Raw genomic sequence first — 21,505 nt, 5'->3', positions numbered from 1 at the left:
ATAGAATTGTCAATAAATGCACAATCACAAATTACGCGGATGAATTTGATTTAAATCAATGAAAATGCTATTTTTAGCGATGTCGATTACCGAATACTACACAAATAAATCCGACTGCCGAGTAGTGGAATATATAGATTCTACATGTCGGACTGTTTGGGCGAGAATATTTTCGCTAAATTACTTACTTCAATTTTAAACAACAGGTTTATCCTGAACCAAATACCTCGAAATTAATAAGGATTACAAAATTGGAATAATGCAATGGAAGTTCTAAATTTAGAATGACTAGATTTTATTCAAACAGCGTTCATATAACTTCTCCGTGGTGCAGAGGTAACGCGCTCGTCTAGTGTGTGAGAGGTCTGGAGTTCAAATCCCAGTCGAGGCAACTTTTTTTAAATTCTTTTTTAAGTGTCTTGTTAAGGAAGTAGCCATGATATGCAATGATAAAGTGTGGCTGTCATAAAAAATGAACATAAATGATTTTTTGATCCACAACTACTGTAGTTATGCAAAATTCCGTATGTATCAAACTCTGACCAGTGCTTTGCAAGATGAATTATAGTACATAAAAATAAACTTATACAGGAAAATATATACAGATATACAGTACGATTTAGATTGCAAAGATCAGAAAATACAACAGAGCTTGCAGCCCTTTGTGTCTTTGTTTTCTTTGTTGTGTCTCGTGGGAACGATATAGGGTTTTGTTTTCCGTCTTTAGTTACATCTCGTGGCCATTACATAGGGATTTTTTCTGAGTTATATCTCGTGGCCACGAGATAGAAAAATCAAATCAAATCGGAATGTCCCCTCTGTGCTTCCGTAGTTTTCTCAATATTGTTCTCAATATACGATTATCTTTTTTAACTGCATTTAACTAAAGAAAATATTTTATCATACGAATATTCCTATCAATGTATAAAGGAAATCTTCACAATTCTACATATAATACCAAAGTATTTGTTGAGTGTTTAACATTTAAAAAAACCTACATTTTTATGTACTCGTTCCAAAACTGCTGCACTCATAAACCCCAATACTTCACAGCCATGTTTCAAAATTGATTAAACATAGGCGTCAAAAGTATTAATTAAACTTAGTATCAACTAGTACTTTATAGTCACGCTACAATTGTAACAATGAATATAAAGATCTGAGCCCTTTGCCAGCTAAGGTCTTTGTAACTTGCATGAACAATCCGCTACTCGTGAATACCACACCTTAGTATAATTAAAATAATTTACTACCAAAATTATTTGATTATCATAAAACCAATTATCAATATTATCAAATCTTCAACCTTTTTTTAATACAAATATTTTCGTCTTTTCAACATACACATGTAAATTGTCAAATTCCAACGATTACAATAGGACCATAAACTATCAAGAGACTTCTGCAAACCGGACCTAGACTCTGAAATGATAGCGGCATCGTCAGCAAATAACAATAAATAAAATGATTTTTTTTTTGCTGATACTTTAACCAACGTCAATATTTTCCTGCAGGTGTAATTCGATATCATGCAAGAACAGATAGAAAAATATTGAAGAAGTTATCTCCCCATGGAATAGACCAATGTTACTATTGAAGACATCAAATAATGTTCCTAGATGTTTAACACACACTATCACCTCATTACACATTGATTTTGTATTTGACAGGAATTTACCGTCAATACATAATTAAGTAAGTTTATACCATAACTTTGACCTATCAATGCAGTAATACGCTTTTTTATAATCAACGAAACAGCAGTACAGTCGCTTCTTGTTTTTCAATTTGACTTTGTATCAGTAAATGTAAGATAAAAACAGGATCAACCACACTGGGCATCAGACAATGCACAGTTGTCTCCAACCCATGATTCAAGTCTTTCAGTTAATATAATTGTAAACAACTTAGAGAAACAGCTAGTGAGTGTCGCCCATGACTTGGGAAATTTCTACCTGTATAGTCTTCTTGTATATGGTTAAAGAACAAATTCAAAGGGTCAATTATTTGAGGGACAGACACTTTAAAATATTCATAGATGATATTATCTAATGAGGGCGTTGTGTAGGCTTATAGCATGATAGCTTTCAAGATTTCCTCATTTGTGATACGTTCATCTGGGGTCTCAAATGTGCTACTGTCATAAATCACCTCACCTAAATCATTGATAAAATCATCATAGTCATTATTTTTTACTTCCTCGCTCTCCCCTGACATTAATTATAAAAGTAATCTTTAAAATCACTAATTGAAATATGTCCCCCACAAACGGTAGAATTTGTAGTTTTGAATATTTTCCAAAATTCCTCTGGTGACTTCCTCATTAAATCGCTCATTTTTCGACAACGAGAACTATTTAAAGCATTTTTCCTTGATGTCCAACATTGATATTTACATTCTTTTCTTTTATTTAACAGAAAAAGAGTGAGATAAATTATATCTGGATACCGCACCCTTATACGCAGCCAATTTTTGAAAACATTAATTATCAAACCATGTCTTTTTTTGGTTATTATCACTAGAACAAACTTCACTGTCAACAATAAACGTCATTTTGAAATACTTATCCCGATGCTCACACCAAAAATCAGCTCTTTTACATACTTTATTATCTCATGCTAATCTATTTGGGTCAATAATGGTAGTTTTCTTAAATACTGATTAATACACTATATTATTAATAACATCTGTAAACCATTGAACACAAGAGTCCATAGTTTCACCGTCACATTCAATAGAACATGCATCAACTACACAGTTTAATACACGCCATTGTGCAATTAAATGTCTTCTGAATTCATTTTTTTTATATTTTTCAGACCAATTTATACTAGTTTATTCATATGAAGGTTTTATAGTTTTCTAATATTATAACAACACAGAATATTGAATGATGAAGCACAATGATCAGACCATTATGTTTATGATACAAAACAAAAAAGCAATGCTATGAAATATTGATAACTAAACAATAGATAGTCTATTTAACTTCAGCCAAAGTCGTTGATAAATGTAAAAGACCCTTCATAATTGCTCGCTAATCTGCCATTATCTATTTTTTAATGACAAAGACTTGCTCAAGTCAATAAGTGCATAAATCCCTGATCTGTCTTATTCTAATTATCAGATTAGTGGATACAATAAAAAATAATTCATTACAACATATTTGTTAACAAAAGAGCACATGTCAGTGCTTGTGGTTAAATCTTTTGTTATTCAAATACAATAAAATACAATACGGCTCATTTACAAAAAAACTTTTTTAAAAGGTATATTATCAACGACCAAACATTTCTAAACTAAAAGATAGTATGTGTACTAAACACAAATCTGAAGTTCTCAAATTTTGTAAATGTGTTAAATGTATTATTCAAAAGATGAGAACTTAACTATTCACGGCAAATACTTATGTTATTTATAGTACATTAGTTCTAATTTTGTAATTATTGATTAGCATGTTTTTTTGTCACTCTTTTTGAGCCTCGTATGTTTATATCATTTATTGTTAATTCCTCATATTTGCATGCATACATGTATTGAGAGAAATAAAGATTGTTGTGCTATTATAATGTTATGACTTAAGCATTTCGCTGATAAAAGTGTCCATCCCTGGAGATTTATTATTTTTTGTGAAAATACAGCGGTTCAAATTTCAGTTTCACTTAAGTTTTATCTTAATTCTCGTCTGTATGGTTCTCATATTTTCTTCATTTCTAGATTGCGATGCAACACCAAAAAGAGTTCTAAAATGGCTATATAAATCATTCATTGTTAATGTCTGTGATTGCGATGATTTACTTTTACATGTATTATTCAAGGTTTGCTAGAAATTTCTAAGATTATTCTTAACTAGTTTTGCAATATTTTTCCTTCATTTATTTTAAATCTATTTTGTGCATTCTTCTTAAATTTAGATTTACGCATATACTTGTATTCATTCAACTTATTTGGTAGACTCTTCGCAAATAAGTCTTCACCTATAAAAGGTGAGGGTAGGGATCTGTCAGTTTCGGGCCGTATGTATAAGTATCTAGCACAGTGTATCAGGCATTTTACTGTCATCTTTCAGAAAGTCAATAATATGATCACACACGATATAGTGCCTTTTCTTACACGCGCATTCCAGTCAATCAGTATTTATATAAGCGGGTCAATTTTCAACCCATACGAAACACACGAAATTTTTTATCAAAATATATTTAAGATACAGAATATAAATACGTGTCAAAATTATTATAAAGTATATTTCATTAATGAATGAAAAATGTTAAAATGGCAATTCTTAACATTATATTTTTGCCACTTATATATAGAGACTTTATTATCGTCGCTTTGTTATCAACTGAACGATTCTGTTGTAGGCACCTCTAGAATATACTATGAATTAAAAAACTGGATTAAACTATCTCTGACAATGATTTTCGAATATTTTCTTTGTTATTCTTTTCCATACTGTTCATGATACGCATTTTTCTTTTGTAATAGATAACTTTATTATAAAATGTTCGCCACATGTAATTTCAAAATATAAGGTGTCCACTGAGATATATTGCATGTGGTTCATCATAGCGACTTTTGTATTTTTAATTTATATAATGTGTTATGCTCTTTGTATATGAACTGAACTGATCCCAATAAACAAAACGAAACTACATCTGTAGTGACATGATTCAACACGATAAAAAACTTAGTGCAAAACAAAATCATGGCCTGCACAGTTCGCTATAGAGGCAGTACTGAAAAAAAATCCTAAAAATGGTGACTAGTGTGGTTCATTTTGAAAGAAACACAAGTCAATGTTTGATATTTAGCGTATTCAGGGTTAAATTGTATATTATTGAATGCAATGTTCATTATCAAATTTCATTCTTTTATCACATGTAGGATCTATCTACACCTAAAGTATTTCTTTTTTACAAAGTGATGGTTATGCATGTTGTATGAATATGCCCTACTACTGTCGTATATGAAAAATCTATATCTGATGCACAAATGTCTTTGATGTGTTGTTATGATTATTTTTTACTATAAGTAAAATACAACTAAAAATAAAAAAACTGCAACTTTATAACTGTATTATACATGATGATCTACCTTTGTAAATGTAATACTATTATGTGATTTAAACATTATCAAAATATGCAAATATTTGATCACTTATGTCTATAAATCTTGTATGCAGCGTTAGAACAATTGAAATAAAATATCATACACAGAAAAATAATTTATTCCTGTATTGTAACTTATATTTGCAAATTGAAAATTATGTTGTACCTTATAATCATTTGATATTGCACTTCCGTGTTAAAAAATCTCGGTATATAGTGAAGCCTACATTGTTTTGATTTTATGTCAAACCAGCATTATAAAAGGTTAAATCGTGACTCAGTTGATCAATGTAGCACACTCTCAAGAGCCTAACACACCCCAAAGAAGAACAGGATATTCAAACTGTCAAATGTGAGAGGCGCATGATTCATTTTAAAGGGACTAGACTGAACTTCTCTTTTTACATGATTGGACTACATGTAAATGTATAAGAGATTTTATAACATTTGATGAAGGTTTAGGCTAATAGCTCGAGTCAAAAATTACAGATAATGCCCTCACTCCGCTTCTTTAACCAATATCATTGTTATAGTGCAAAATGACCCAAAAATGAAAAGCACTTCAGCACGTTGCACCTAAATCGGGTAAGGAACCGATTTTGATTTTACTCGTCATTTATTATCTTTTGCAGATTTTGCATTTCTAATGCATCGCTGGGCCTTTGTCAGAATTTTAAATCTTATGTTTTTAGTTCTCTTGATTTTAACCACTCAAACAAGTATATCTCCTTAAACTTAGATATCATAAATCAATATTATAAATGAATGGTATGATAAGTATTGCTAGATGTGAAACGTGTTGCGCTGAACCGTTTGATAACTTTATGGAAAAATATATTATAATAACAATTTGTAGTACACTATTTGTAATTGGTTATATTTATTAAACATCTAAAATATTGTGGAGAAACGATGATTCCTTTAGTCATGAGATATTGACATTTTCAAACCTCACCCAGTAATTTTCACACACCATTTGTACGAATTTCTCCTATATTTAGAAAGGTTTCATTTTCAAGCGGTTAATATCTTAAAAGAGTGAATTTGATAATTAATCCCATTTTGTTTTATCCTTAAATGAAATATTCTTTCAAATTTGAAGTATTATAGTTTTAATGTGTAAATAAGACACTTGAGCTTTCATCATTTAAAAAAAGACTGTAATATAGCAATAAGGTTGAGATTGGAGGCTTTATTATTATATAAAGAATTGGCAACTGTATTAAAATATATTAAACACGCAGTGCCATGATTGCAAAATATGCATATTATTTCTTTTGTCTTTTCAGGACATTTTGTAACGGGTATTCCAATTATTAAATACATTTGGGATTGCATTAAACAAAAGATTAAAAGCCCTGGCGAATGAATTTTTACAGTGTTGAATTGGCGCCTTGAAGTGTAAATCGTTAAATAGATTAATGGCAAGATAGTTTTCGCATTCCTGCGTCACACCTAGCGAAATACGCATCTCTTTATTAATTATTTTGACTAGTAGTTAGATTGGAAGCTAAAATAAATGTTTAAAAACTTTAATTGACAAGGACTTTTGACTGAATTGAACTGGAGCAGGTAATTTTTTAAATATTTACTATACTACTTCTGAATTAAACACACGAACCAATCTAACGATTAAAATAAATCATTAGATTTTTACCAAATTAAATGTGTGTTTTTTCTTGACTTAATATGTTATACTGTTGATTACAAATTTATGCTCTTTTTTTCTTTAGTTTCCCTTTTTATTGCTCAAAATAGATGCCACAGATTGTGTCTCATTTCAACTATTGTTTAGTTTATTGATCATCATACAGAAAATTATGTGTGTCCTGAAAATTATGCAAATAACAGTAAGAGCGTTACATTATTTTCAATACATTAAAGCCTAGCTTCAAATGAGAATATTTTGCATATAAGCATGATAAGGGGACAGGGGACATATTCGTACGGTAGGCCCGATCAAATTTAGTAATAACACAGATACGGTATTTTGAAATATTTGGAATTATGTTTCTGGCCACACTTAACTACAAAAATTGCTCATTAGTGAAACTTAAAGTGAAACTTCCTGATATCAAAATGGCGCTGTCCGTAGGTATGGGTAAGAGCTTCAATTAAGACGACCACAGGGAGTCTTTCCAAACACTTACCCATAAAACTGCACTTGGCTCGTACTCGGCAGAAATTATTGTAGCCGACTTTTTTCCATGAAGAGACCAGTGCTTATAGTGATAAATGATTAAATGTGGTTAGCAGACTTTCAGTAGGCGAGGTCAGGTGTTTTAGTTGATAACACTGTAGCAATGTGAAGATACACTCAAATTTATTACATAGATAATACACGCGGAGCACGCAAAGGCAATAAATACACAGTAACTTTATTGTACGAAATTCGGATTTGAGTCGGGCTACCGGATAGGTATAATTATTCATTTACACAAAATACATTTCTCTACCCCAACATAAAAACCTTTTAATATTACAATTGCACCATAAGACATGTAGGTTAACATTTTCTGACACCTTTGCTTGTAAGAAGAAACAAATAACACATTGACATGCTTCAAATGGCATGGTTCAAAATTAATTCTTCCAGTGTGAAGTAAATGTGAAATAAATAATTATAATTTGTAACAATTCATTCTCTATTATTAAGAGCCAGAAGTATGTCTAATACAGATTAAGTTAAGCAGTTTTCATGAATGATAAGTAAGCAGAGTAAGGGAGGGAGGAGTGCCAGAGTTTGGACAGAGAAAAAGCTAATTAAGTAAAATACTTAAAAGTAATGTAATCAAAATGGGAAACACTAAAAAGTAATTAAAAACATTCGAACACTACATGATTCACTTCACCACCCACCTTCCCTCAATAAATATAATTTGTGTGTGACCAACACAAACTGGTAAATATCTCTGTCTTAAATGATATAAACAATATCCTAAGCAATTTTAATTCAAAAAATAAATTTAAATAAACTTTATTTAAATTGTTATTTTACACCTATTAGCAATACAGAGCTTCCCTTTGGTGACATTTTTAATTTTAAAAAGCTGCATCGCAAAAATATGTGACAAATAAAAATTTGTCAGTTTTCTGCAGAATAATTCAAAAATTCTAGTTGTTAATGATTTTAATTATATGACATTAAATATTTCTTGAATATTTTAAGATTGATTTTCATCGGCTATTCAAACAGGCATTTTAAAGCAATATTTCAACAATTGTTATTTTTGGGAAAAGTTTCCGTTTTCCATGTAACATTTTAGAAGTCAAAGTTTACTGATATTTATTTGACATGTCCAAAATAATGTTCGTCAATATATTTTTAAGTTCTTAACAAATTTCTTCAAGAACAATAAAAAGAAAATAGAGGTTTTTGCAGCGTTAACATATGAACACAAAGTTTATTTGGCATAAAATAGCATGAGCATAAATATAGCCAATATACTTTCAGTTTCATAATTATGAAAAGGGATAAACGTATTACAAACATTGTACAATATTTAACAATTGGCAGAAGAATGGTACAATACAACATTTTAATACAGAACAGAACAATAAATAAATCTCTTAAAAGTTGCATATTTTCCTTTTATTTCATTCTAAATATTTTATACCTCGCTTTTTTGAAATGCAAAATATGAACATTTTGATAAATTAATATTTTCTTTAGGATTTCTACTTGTCACCGACATTTTAATAGTAGGAAACCTACAAAAATATTGTTTTATACATTGTTTCCTTAGGTTATAACAATTTGGACATATAAGGAGGGAATAAAAGTCATTTTCAATTACATTCATGTTACAATTTTTGGCATTTTCTTTCTTCCCTAGGCGTTCTTTGGCAAGATTATTTGCTGACAGTCTAAATTCATTCGTATTTATAACACTTAGATATAAGTCTTGATTAAATTGATTAAATTCATTTTTAAAAATACAATAGGAAGATAATCTACTTGATTTACTTATTTTTCTGTTAAGATACAAGTCTTGTTAATATATGTCCACAATTCTGTTTTTTATAGAAATGAAATTATTTTTAGTAGCAGAATGAGTTAATCATAAATATTACATCCCTATCTCCTGATGAATAGATTTGATATGGTAGACCCAATTTTTTCCTCCATATGAATTTTCGTTGTCAGCATCAATTTTAAGGATCTTGTACATTCGCTTAAGTTAACAATTTTCCTCGAGATTTATAATCTTAAGTCAATACAACAAGAATATTTTTCTTTGATTTCTCATTGGATTTCGGTCAAGCTCCCCGTCAAACCCTCTAAAAGTGTTGACTTCCTAACATTTAGTACTATTCGTTAAAATTTACAATGAACTAATTCAATATTCTTTGCTTTGTCATATCCAAATACTTCTGCCCCATAATTAAGAATATACCTATCAAGACTATCGAAAAGCTTGCATTTATCCACGACTTTAGTTATAAGTGATTGAATACGAAAAAGCTTATTGAGAGCGTACGCAAGAGTTTTTTGGGTGCAATTCCAATGACCGTTCTTGAATAGAGTCACTCCTAAATGTTTTAGTTGTGTTACAATTTCTATTGATCCGTTATTTAGCCTGAAATCGTAAGAAGAATATCTTCCTTGTTCAAGAATCATTATTTTTGTCTTTTTTGTATTGATTGTCATACCCAAATTGAAACAATAGAGTTGTAAGTCATTAAGCATTGACTGTAATGCTTCCGGTGCGTGCTAAAAAAATACTTCGTCGTCTGCAAACAAAGTAACAAAAAAGTTTATTATACCGATAATAATCAATCCTTCAAAATTAGTATTTATATTATTAACTAAATTATTCACGAAATAGAGAAAAGGTAAGCTAAAGCTGGGATCCACTTCTTTTGCACCTATGTTAGATTCGAAAAAGGTGGATACAGAATTTTTGTATTAAATTTAAATTGCCGCTTTTACAGACATGTTCATGCTTTGGATCGCCTTAACAAGTCTACAGCTGATATTTTCTTGGAAAAGTTTGATGAATATATATGATCTTCTAACTTTTCAAAACATTTTTCAAAATCGACAAAGGCTGAGTAACGTTTCTTCCAATGAGAGAGTGTTTTCGTAATAACGGAATTCAAAAGAAATATACAATCGACTGTGGATTTATCTTTTTGGAAGCCGTATTGATTTTCAATTATATTTTTTGGACCATTCAGTTATTATACGAGATTCAGAAGAACTTGTGAGTAGATTTTTGAAATAATATTTATCAATGTAATACCACTGTAATTCTTTTGCATGTTCTATATTTCAGCTCTTTAAATTTGGTACTATTATACCTTTCCCAAACGAAATTGATATTCTCCACTTACATATATTTTATTCAATAGTAAATAGAGTGATGATGATATTTCATCAAATGAACATTTATAATTGTGTGTAATCACTTGCTGGAGCATGTATTACATTTGTTTACTATCAATTACGTTATGAGTGAGACTAAGGAAAGATTGGAGCACCACACTAAAATAGTTGTTTATATTGCCTCTGAAAATATGTTAGCCCGGTCGAGCTTGTATCTGCAAAATATTGGTAGCCCAAGGAACAATTTGGTTGTTTCGGGCTATCGTACTACTGCTAATTTAGAACACTGTAATTATAGATATCCTTTTAACTCTAAGAAAAATGTCTGTTATAAATTGCTAACTGTTTATATTTTCTAGAAAAAGTAAGCATAACTTTATATTCAGAAATAAACTGCATATTATGATGTGAATACTCATCGTTTTACATGCAAGATTAAATAACCCCATCTACATGTAGACCAAAGGCAGCGTGTTTGTACGTAACTGCTGGGGGGAAACAATTTGATGCTTAATTAAAATGTTGACACTTTCTCAGTTTTTATCTGATATCGAGTTGTAAGAGGCAATTTGCAGCGATATAGGTAAGAGTTTGATAAGATAAGTTTGATGGTCGTCTTAATACAAGCTCTTGCCCATACATATCTTTAAAGGTACATGTATTTTTTACAGCTTCTGTAAATGGAGGCCTGTTTATAATCCTATTTAGGCCTATATAAATTTAGTATTGCCCAAGAAGGAATTTTGGTTAGCTCAACTTTTAGTTTAATTGTCCCTTTAACAAAATACAATCACTATTCACATTATAAAAACATTATCAACAAAATAGCATAAATAATAAAAAAGCAATTATCTTGAAATTCATGTAGACCTCCAAATTTGCACTAACAAAAGAATTGACGTAAAGAAACTATTTTTTTTTCTAAGTAAGAAGCTGACTCCTGAGTTTACAAAGTGCATTTATGCTAAACATATATTTTCGGGAATGCATAATTAAGGGGAAGCGTTCTCACACATAAGGAAATTCAGTAACGTCACACTGGTATTCAGCGCAGTGGTTTCGTCGTTTCACTTCTTAAGTCGATGTGTATCTTTTTAACGCGGGTATACATTCGAAAATAGGTCTGAACGGGTAATAGCGAAAATAAAGGGAAAAATATAAAATTAATTGCTAACACCGATCTGGAATATGCGATAAACATAAACGGTCCCTGCTCTGATGCAGTTTTCCACCGCACCCGTTGTAAAAAAAGGAAAACCTGTTTTAAGCTGAATTTGATTCGTCATCATTTTCTGTGCTCTAAATTATTCAGTCTCAAAAAGCTACCACATTATAGTTAATCAACCGGCTGTCCATTATTTTTTTTACTGAGATATAAAAGGATTTCTCGTCAAATTGGCAAAAATGTAAAGAACCAATGTTTTCAATAAATTGAAAACAAAAATTGGGCACTGAAATGTTTAGCATAAATATGTGAATATATTTATTTATTTTGCAATAATGTTTAATACTCGAAAAGAACTAATCGTGCTTTGCCATAGTAAATCATGCGTTTTACTCAAAATCAAATAAGTCCCGGCTGCTTTTTAGCCGAATGATACGCAGTTTTAATTTGGATAAAACAATCACAAAGAAAACACATTAAACACACTGTTCGCTATACCTTTACCCTGTATACCCTGTTAACATGACTGTATCGGCTGATCTTGGTCTGCACTGGGTGCCTCGATAGAATCTGTTATTTTTTACATTATTAAGATAAATTACAAAGCGACTGTAGCCGATTTTCATAGAAATTAATTCCATTTTACCTATCAACTGTAGTCTTATTCGTTTATACGTTACTATTAGCAGTTATTTTTTTTATTTGCCATTAACCAAAAGCATTAATTCGTATAAAGTTTGAATGGGGGAAAACAATTTTTAATATTTTTTTTCTTTTGTTAAACTGATGTAATCGAGACCTTATATGCACAGATTGTACAAATTGTATGAATATATATGATACAGGAACAAGGAAAAAGGAAAAATCATGTAATTTGAAACTTCTAGAGTCGTCAACTTAAAAATCTCTTTATCCAGAGTAGTATTTGGTTTAAAAATCTTAAATGTCATTGAAATACAACGCATTTTGATCATTGTGTTATACAATATCGGTACAAATATATAACTATTCACTTAACAATTCTTTTGTTATATTATAGACAAAATCCGAGTAAATAAAAATAACTAAAACACAGATAAACGCTTCTTCAATGTGAAATAACCTTTTTTATTTTTAATTGGTGTAAGCTTATATGTGAAGTAATCAGCTTTTTTATAATTAGACAAATTTATCTTAACTTATAATGAGCACATATTGATGAATAACAATTATATTCAATGTTAAACTATTGCAAAATATTTCAGGAAATTAACGTTCGTTTCTATTTATTTCAGCTTCGTAATGCACAGAGTACAAACATAAATTAGTTAATCGCACCAGGTTGTCCGTTCGTTTTAACCAGTTCGCGGTACAGATAACTGACCAATCAGAATGGCGATGACAGAGATGCTTCAACATGATCTGTCTCGCATGGACGATTTGTCTATTGAAAGCATCCAAAAGTGTCTGAAGGCGAGATATGATCGTGACCTTATTTATGTGAGTACACTTAAGCTTCTGTATAAATGTTTGGTCAGTCATCGAAAGAAAAGGGAAAGAAAATATGTTTTTGATTTCCACATCTCTTAATGTACTGGACATATACAAAAATTCATTGTCTGTTTATTGCATTGTCTTATCTCCACATATCTCATGTTCAAATCCAAAGCCAACCTCTAAATATTACACAAACTAAGGCATTCATATTTATCAAAGTTTATTCAAAATATGGATTACCATGAATACGTATAATTCGAATGTTTTCATTGGTCGATTACTGTTAAACTTTAAATAAACATATGTCATAGCATTATGTTACAAAACAAGAAAACATTTTGATACTGAATTATTTTTCAAGTTTATTGAAACCGTTATATGGGTCTATGTACGACTCTATGACATATCGACTCTTCGACACCTCGACCCCTACGACACCTTAATCCATGACACTTAGACCCCTACACATATAAAGGAATAAATAAATTTAGGTTAAAGGGTCATTTCTTATGGGAGAAATGTTACCTGGATTTTGAGAGTTATAAAGATGAAGCATATCAAAGGGTGTAACTTGCGGTAAATGGCGGTTGTCACTCCTTTTCTTTTCTTTTTCAATACACCTTAAATTTGACCCATTTTTGAAAATAGCAGATTAAGTCAAACTGACATTATATTTTGAAAGACCATCCACTCAGATAATATGTAGAAGGAAAAGAAGAAGAAAAAGAACATTTTATCATACCTTTACTCGTTTTACATCAAAACTATCTAGAAATATGTATAAAACATTTTGTCACGATTGGTATTAAAATCATTTCAGAATAATAAACGTTCAAGTTTAAACTTTCTTGAGAATTAGCCCTTCATCAGTTTGAAATTTGATATTGAATAACAAAAATCTTTCACAAAGAGAGTCACGCCCGGCAAATGTGTTCCACTTCAAAATTGTGGTGCGAAAAACATTACCGAGATAGAGCGGAAGACCTATTTAAACGGCTTACATGTCACATTGAAGGTTCCATGATAACCGCCATATGAACACATCTGCGGATGTTTTAAAATTCTAAATTTTACCGGTTTATGTTGAATGTTGAATTCTACTTAAGCCGGTGCTAGTGGGCGTGGACGGTAGTTTGCACTTGACAGTACCGTCCATGAACAGGCTCAATCAAACCGAGCCTGCAACATTTTCAATTGTGTCATGTTGGGCTTTCTTTAGGGATTCTTATGTCACTCTATTTTAAAGTAAGTATTGTTTATGTTTTTGTCTTGTTATTCATTTAAGTTGTATTTTTCCTAAAAATAGACAATTTAGTTCCGTGTAGGGTTGTTTTAGGTTTCCAATGATCTATGCTGGAAAACTTTTTTCCCTGACAAAGTGAACGACAATTTGTAGAATATTGAACTTCCCAACCATTAAAATGCTCTACCCTTTGGATTTTTTTAAAAATGTGTATTACAAATATCAACCTGTAATAAGAACGTGTCCTTCGCGCAACATAAATTACTTCTGAAGGAGTTCTTAAATTTGTAAATCGATATTTTTCGAAAGAAGCGGAGTCAAAAGGCAAGAGATGGAACGAAAAGTTCGATGTTTAGCGAAAGTCGATATTAATTTAGTGTAATTTGGTGTATTAGGAGGAGCGTTGTCTATTACTCTTTATATATAAAATCTATATATAGAAGTTAAAATGTACATGATCAAGTGTTGAGAACGAGATATACGTGTATATGTACCCTATAAAGACAAATAATTAAGGGTTAAAACCCTTCAACGACTATATAAGGTAATAAATGTAATTGCGAATGTGTCAACTATGGCTGCCGTATAGATTCCATTATTTAGATTCCAAATTTGAATGAGGCCCGATCATTTAATCATATGCATTGCGTAATACAGGATGCCGCTTATTCGAGGTCAATCATGATTTTTGACACGGTTATGTCAGTTTAAAACGTGTGTCCGTGCAAATTCGACAAAATCGAATATTTCAGTTCTACCGCGAACAAATGTTTCTGAGCAAGTACGTGTAACGGGATTGTTCCTGCAAAAATGTTATGTTTTTCGAAAATTTAGATATTCAAGGTGCAGAACAGAGACAAAACTATGCAATGTTCGGGGCACATTTGATGGATCACTACTACAGAGTTTATTTTACTACGACTTTCTGTAATTGATAAATTTAACACAAATAAGCCACGTTTTCATGAAATTGAAAGACTTTTGAAACGTGGGGAATCTCTATGAAAATGGTTGACAAAGTGTCAGTCGTTCTAAGGATATAGCACGTGTTTCAGTTATGTTTCAAGATACTTCCTCTCTTATCTAGGATTGTTGTTAAGTTTATTATATTCCTCTCAAAGCGTATATAAAACTGTTTACTTTACAATCATAAACTGAATATAGTCAGTACAAATCTTGGTTAAAGAAAAAAAAAGTTACAATAATATCTGTAAAATTTTGTTTGTTTATTCACAGAGTATCTATGAACAAAACAAACGTAATGCTCAGTCGGTGTACGGACTAAAATTATCAATAGTTGATAGACCTAGTTATAGTAGATTTTTCCTTATATATAATCATATTTATCCAACTTCACATTTTAGTACGTCCATTTTAACTTTAAAAGATTTTCTTAATAGAAATTCGTAGACTACGCTCAATATCGCCTTGCGCCCAACAATCGACCTTTCGCTCCATCCCTTGCCCTTTGACTCCACTACTGTCGACAAAAATCGATATACAAATTTAAAAAATCCACCAAGAGGTAGCGGCTGAGGCAGTGTCACTCACTTCATTTGCTCCGCCTCTGTTGAAGTACGGCTCTGCCTTAAATTGTCGCAAAATTTAATAGGATGCTCTGTATGCTAGCATTTAATCTTCGTTGACGGAGGGAAGAGAACCCTGACAACTCAATATCATTTCCCTACAACATTAAGTTGCAAGTTACAAAGCCTAAACCACACCAACTATCAGAGAGGAGGTTCTCTCTCTTAACCGTAAAGAAAGTACGCTTAGCTCAATCATCAAGTTTCAGAGTCTAATGACGGGAACCAAATTCGGGCAAGGAACAAGGGGTATGACTAAAATACGCAACGGAGATTTTTACGCGATATGGATTTTTTTTTGCAAACAGGCGAAAGGTGTGTTAATTCATGAAAATAGTTAACAGTTGAGTTATAAATCAGATTAACTGGGTGAAAAAGTACGTTTATTTTAAAATGTATCACAAATATTTACAATAGGTTATTTTGAAGGATTCTGTGACAATTGCTCTCTAGATTTTTTTTACATTCTGTGGTTCTATACCTAGATTCCAGGCTTGTGTTTAATCAAGTAAATTAATTTTTTTTGTTAATGAGAAAACAATACGTAACAATTATATGAAACAATTTATTCATAACTATAATTTGACATTACAGACATATTTTTGCTTTTTATAAAATAACAGAACAGTTCGTCCGCAAAATCATTCCAACATTATGCAATTAACATTAATATTTAACTGCACTCGGCGCAACGAAGATATTTTTCGTTACCTCTGTCTTAGACTTTAATTCATTTTAAGTACATCAATCATTTAAATTTTACTTGTTATCTAAAAAACAGACCTTTCTATCTTTGTCGCAACAGACAAACAATTCAGAATTTCAGACATGGCATTTTCACATTTTTCACAAAAATATGCAACTTAATTATTAAACAACGTGCACTTACTTAGAACATAGAGAACATTGATTAGTACTTCGGATATTTAACTGTAAAAAAAAACGATTTTCAAGATTGCATGTGACTGTTCACATCATTTGGCGGCGTCTTTTATGGGCAGCATCAACATTTAACTTTTTATTTTTCTAAAACGCCTTTTTCAAGAATTCCGAAGGGTAGAGCGTTTCCATGTTTGGAAGTTTGATATTAAACAAAATGTTGTTCACTTCGTCAGGGGAAAAAGTTTCCTCGGGTTTAATATAATTTTCTTTTTGTAACAGCTCAGGTCATTGGGATCCTATAACAATCCTACACGGAACTACATTGATCGACCTTTGAAAAAATATAACTTAAATAAATTAGAAGACAAAAACATAAACAAAACATACAATAAGGCCAGTATTCCATTCATACGGGAGCGCGAACGTTTAGCGTGAGCGTGAATCTTGAACGTGAGGCGTGAGTTTTCACGCTCACACTATTCCATTCATCCGGTTAGAGGTTAGCGTGAAAACAATTGTTTCGTCCATTTTTGTTGGTTAGAAAATATGTCAATATTAACGCTTCATTTAATTCTCAAAACGATGAGTCAGCAGAAACATGAGAATCAAAATCATTTAAAAAATCTATATAATCTACATCCTCATACATTTTTAATTCTGAGGTCAATTATTTGAAATGTTTATAGAAATCATGTATGTCAAAGTCAGAATTATTTTTTGATTTAAACATTTTCCAGAATTCTTTTATTGTCCATGCACTCCTTTAGGTACTGGTTGTACAGAATAGGGAATTTCGTAATTGCTTCAATAAATTTTTCTGTTACATCTGGCATAGACAGAGGACCTTTCATGGTGGTTTCTCGTCCGTGAACTCCGTGCGAGAACGTGAAATATCACTAGATGTAGTGATCGGTTTCAAGCTCGCGTTACACCGTCACATGTCATAAATTCGCGTTTCACGTTCACGTCGCGCTCACAGGTACGAATATTGGACCTGAAAAAAATACCACATTGATAAAAAAAAATCTCTGTGTTCATCTTAAATGTGTCAACAAAAAAAAAGAAATATGAGCCCATTTAAAAATATACTATTATTTAAGCGAAAGCCGGAAACTCCAGATTCGAGTCTATGAGCAAGGGGTTCATTTACCGGGACGCTGAGAAGCAATTCTCCAGATAATTAAAAAAAACTTTTATCACTATTTTACGTTAAACTTTGTATTAAGCTTCCAAATGAGACCAACCCCAAGTCTTTAGCCATTCCCGTTCATGAAATATCTATTAGCAAACGAGCGCAAATCAAATCGGTACCACAGATATAAGAAAAAGCTCAAAAACTTTCAATTTATTGAAAACAAAACCAAGCTCATATCTATGATATTAACAATTTATTGTTAACACTTACGTTTTCCTTAATGACAACAACACTGCAACACTAGCTTTCGGTATATCAAGCCATTGCAACAAATTTCATAGTAAAATGTATCCAAAATCACTTGATAAAGATTCATCCAAACTTGAGAACACTGCTTAATTCCAGTAGAAATAAATCCATCAACACTTTTTGTGAGTAACTAAAACCCCACGTGAGACCGCTTAACTTAAGGCCCTTTAAATGAGAAAATAAATAAACCCTGCAAAATTGTGTTAAATTCAGTCGACACATTAAACTTTACAATCAGTTTAAATCTCTTATAAAAACAAATACTTCGTTTGCCCGTTCGTTATGCATGACAGGTGTCAAAATATGATTATATGAAATAGACATCATTTTATGTTATTTTCATACTATAACGAACACGTTGTCAAACATAATTTAAATTTATACATATTAATTATGCTGCAAAATCATTACACTAAATAAATAACTACCCTACTGAACGAAAAGGGAAAATAAAAAATCTTTTTTATGTATTGTGATTGTTCTCTGTAAATGACTTGCCATGTACGTATTGCCGTTTTACAAATGTTAATTACTTATATACCTTATGTTTCTATCATGTTTTGTTCGGACTCTTCTCCTATGCTAAAACAACATAACACATGAAGCATGTAACAAAACAATAAATGAATTGAAAACAATGTTATTTTTTGCTTTTACCTTTTCAATATTTTGTCGGGTCTTGTAATACAATTTTTTTAAAACATTTACAAATTGCTTTAAATATTATTTCTAGAAGTATCTTACTTACCTTCTGAAGTACAAAAGTTGCAACTTTCATCCATAACATTTTTCGTTATTTTAGAATACCGAAGTTGAATTTTGTATAATATTGTGAATCACTTTATAGTTTAACATTAACTGATGTAAGAAATATTCCATTGATTTGCAAAACTTGGTAAATGGGGACTTTTTCCAAGAGCTGGACCCCGGTAAAAAACAACACAATATTCCCGTTATTACTTCACAGTACACTGCTGTTCGGAGTATATGAGTACACCTGTTGCGCTTATTTCCCAAACAGGGACTTAACCCTTAAGTCAGTTTGAAAATAAAAAAAAACATAATGGATAACTCAGTAAGTCAGAATTAACTAAATATCAATTGAAACAAAAACAAAAGTATGTTTAACATTAAACAAGATTGGCCGTTTACTGGCAGCTGTTTTTAGATTTAAAAAATATACTTGAGAAATATGATCATATTGCTTAAGTTAATGAAACGAAAAGGAATCATCGCTAGGGTCATCTTTCAAATACAAATAGAATATTTACTGTTCAATTCTAAATTGGAAAATAAAGATTCATTGTTATCAATTTTTTTTAAAACGCAACAATAGACATTGACAGCGATACTTCATTTAACAGATACAACAGCACTTGCAGCGTGACTTTGAGAAGGCCGAATGAACGCATGATAGTTTGCCTGCTATCGTTTTATATGCAAAGCTTAAATATATTCTCCTTTTATTCTTTTTCTGGCAACATTAACGTTAATACACTATAATATATATAAGTTGAATTATAATAACCTTTGAAATCATTTCAGTGATTATGTAATGCAAATCCCTTTATTAAATAACAGTAAGGGAGAGTCTTTAAAACGCACAATTAACCACAGAGTTGGACGGCCTTGTGTTCTTATCTCGTAATTTAAACCCGATTTTTAAAGGTTAATCTATATCGGAATTTTGGCAATGATAAAAAATTACTTATTTTTTTTTGATAAGATATGAATGAATATTCACTATGCAATGCTTTTACATTGAGTTCTTTTGTAGTCTTAAAATTTAAAAGGGAAAATTTAAAAGTAACCGTTTCAGAATTTTTATATTTTAGAGCTGTTTTGTCTAGTAACGTGACAATTAATATTTATTTTTTGCGTCCATCTTGTTCATGGATGACCAAAAATGATTGAGACTCCATTGAACTGACGTAACGTCATATGGAATTCGGTTTGAATGATATTCCGTTCAAAACCTTTCGTATCAAAACGCTCCCCCCTCGCTCGCCCCCTTCCCCCCCCCCCCAAAAAAAAAAGGGAGAAAAAAAACAAAAACAAACATACAAGAAAATACCCATTTACAAAAACCACAAATCTGCAACTTTATATTTTCACCTCTGAGCCAAAGTTGTAATAATGATCAAATTTCAGTTTGAATGTAAACAGTCGTATCAATTACATTGCTGCAAATTTTAATACCAAACATGCCAGTATGTTTCTTTGATAAGTATACAAAAATTCCTTTTACCAAAGTGCAATTCAATAATTTACAAAATGTTAGCAGAATAAATGATATAAGGTCTATTTACGAGAAACAAATTACTTAAATTGCTGTTAAAAAAATTCTTGAACTTTTCTTTCATAAATATCACAATTATCCAGTATGTAGTAGAAACTCTGATCAGAAAAATTATATTATGTAGCCATGTGGATTTAGATTCATCCACGTTATCCTTCCATGTTTCACGATTGGGGTTTAATTAATACCTCTCATGCCTTTGCAAAACAAAATGTTAATTCCCTTGTAAATTTCGTGAAAGGCGTTTGGACACCCCTTGCAAAACTAATTTTTATATTACCGTAGATGTCATGTTAAGTGTTTTGAGATCCATTGCAAAACTTAGATTATGTAATAAACCCTTGTCATATCTCAAGAAAGAAAGGTCAATTTTGTATACGCCTTGTTGTTGTCTACTTGACACTGCTCACCGCTCTGTTGACCTTTCACCTTGTTATTTTTATTCTTTCAGACGAATATCAGTGATATATTAATTGCTGTCAACCCCTGCAAGCAGCTGAAGATTTATGACGACGAGGTATGTAATATTTAAGTTAATTTTACAGCGCCTTTTTACCTTATGCTGCTGAATTTCTTTAATGGACTTACTGAGTCTCCATATTCTGGAACTGTCGATTATCAATTCTGGGGATATGAAGATGAAGATTATAGTTAGCCAACAGTTATATCCCTTGTCAGACAGAACGGAACTGCAGGCTTGCTGGTGGCAAAAGCTTCCACCAATGTAAGGTATTTGAAACAAATCAAGATAACCGAGCATGTCTAAAAAATTATGAATATTTTATAATAAATGTAAGTTGTTTAAGTAATCATGTAAGGAAAGTTCGACTTTAGGATCTGTTGCCTGCTTTTTAAATTTGTCTTTTGATGTCTTATCTGTGATATGCAGGCTTCATAACCTCAGATCCCCTTTCAAAATTCCATTTTATTTATTCCGCCCATTGTTCTCTCGTTTAGGGCAAAAGCATTCTTT

General features: G+C 31.2%; 1 pseudogene; it reads left to right on the top strand.

The window, feature by feature from the left end:
* The first annotated feature begins 6,523 nt into the window (after window positions 1-6,523).
* Window positions 6,524-21,505, top strand: part of LOC132746861 (chitin synthase chs-1-like) — a 59,712-nt pseudogene continuing 44,730 nt past the window's right edge.

This window comes from Ruditapes philippinarum, unplaced genomic scaffold (assembly GCF_026571515.1).
Source record: "Ruditapes philippinarum isolate M1 unplaced genomic scaffold, ASM2657151v2 ctg2866_1_1_1_1, whole genome shotgun sequence".
NCBI classification, from domain to species: Eukaryota; Metazoa; Mollusca; class Bivalvia; order Venerida; family Veneridae; genus Ruditapes; species Ruditapes philippinarum.
The sequence above is the reverse complement of the archived record's forward strand: the minus strand, read 5'-3'. Positions and strand labels throughout refer to the sequence as shown.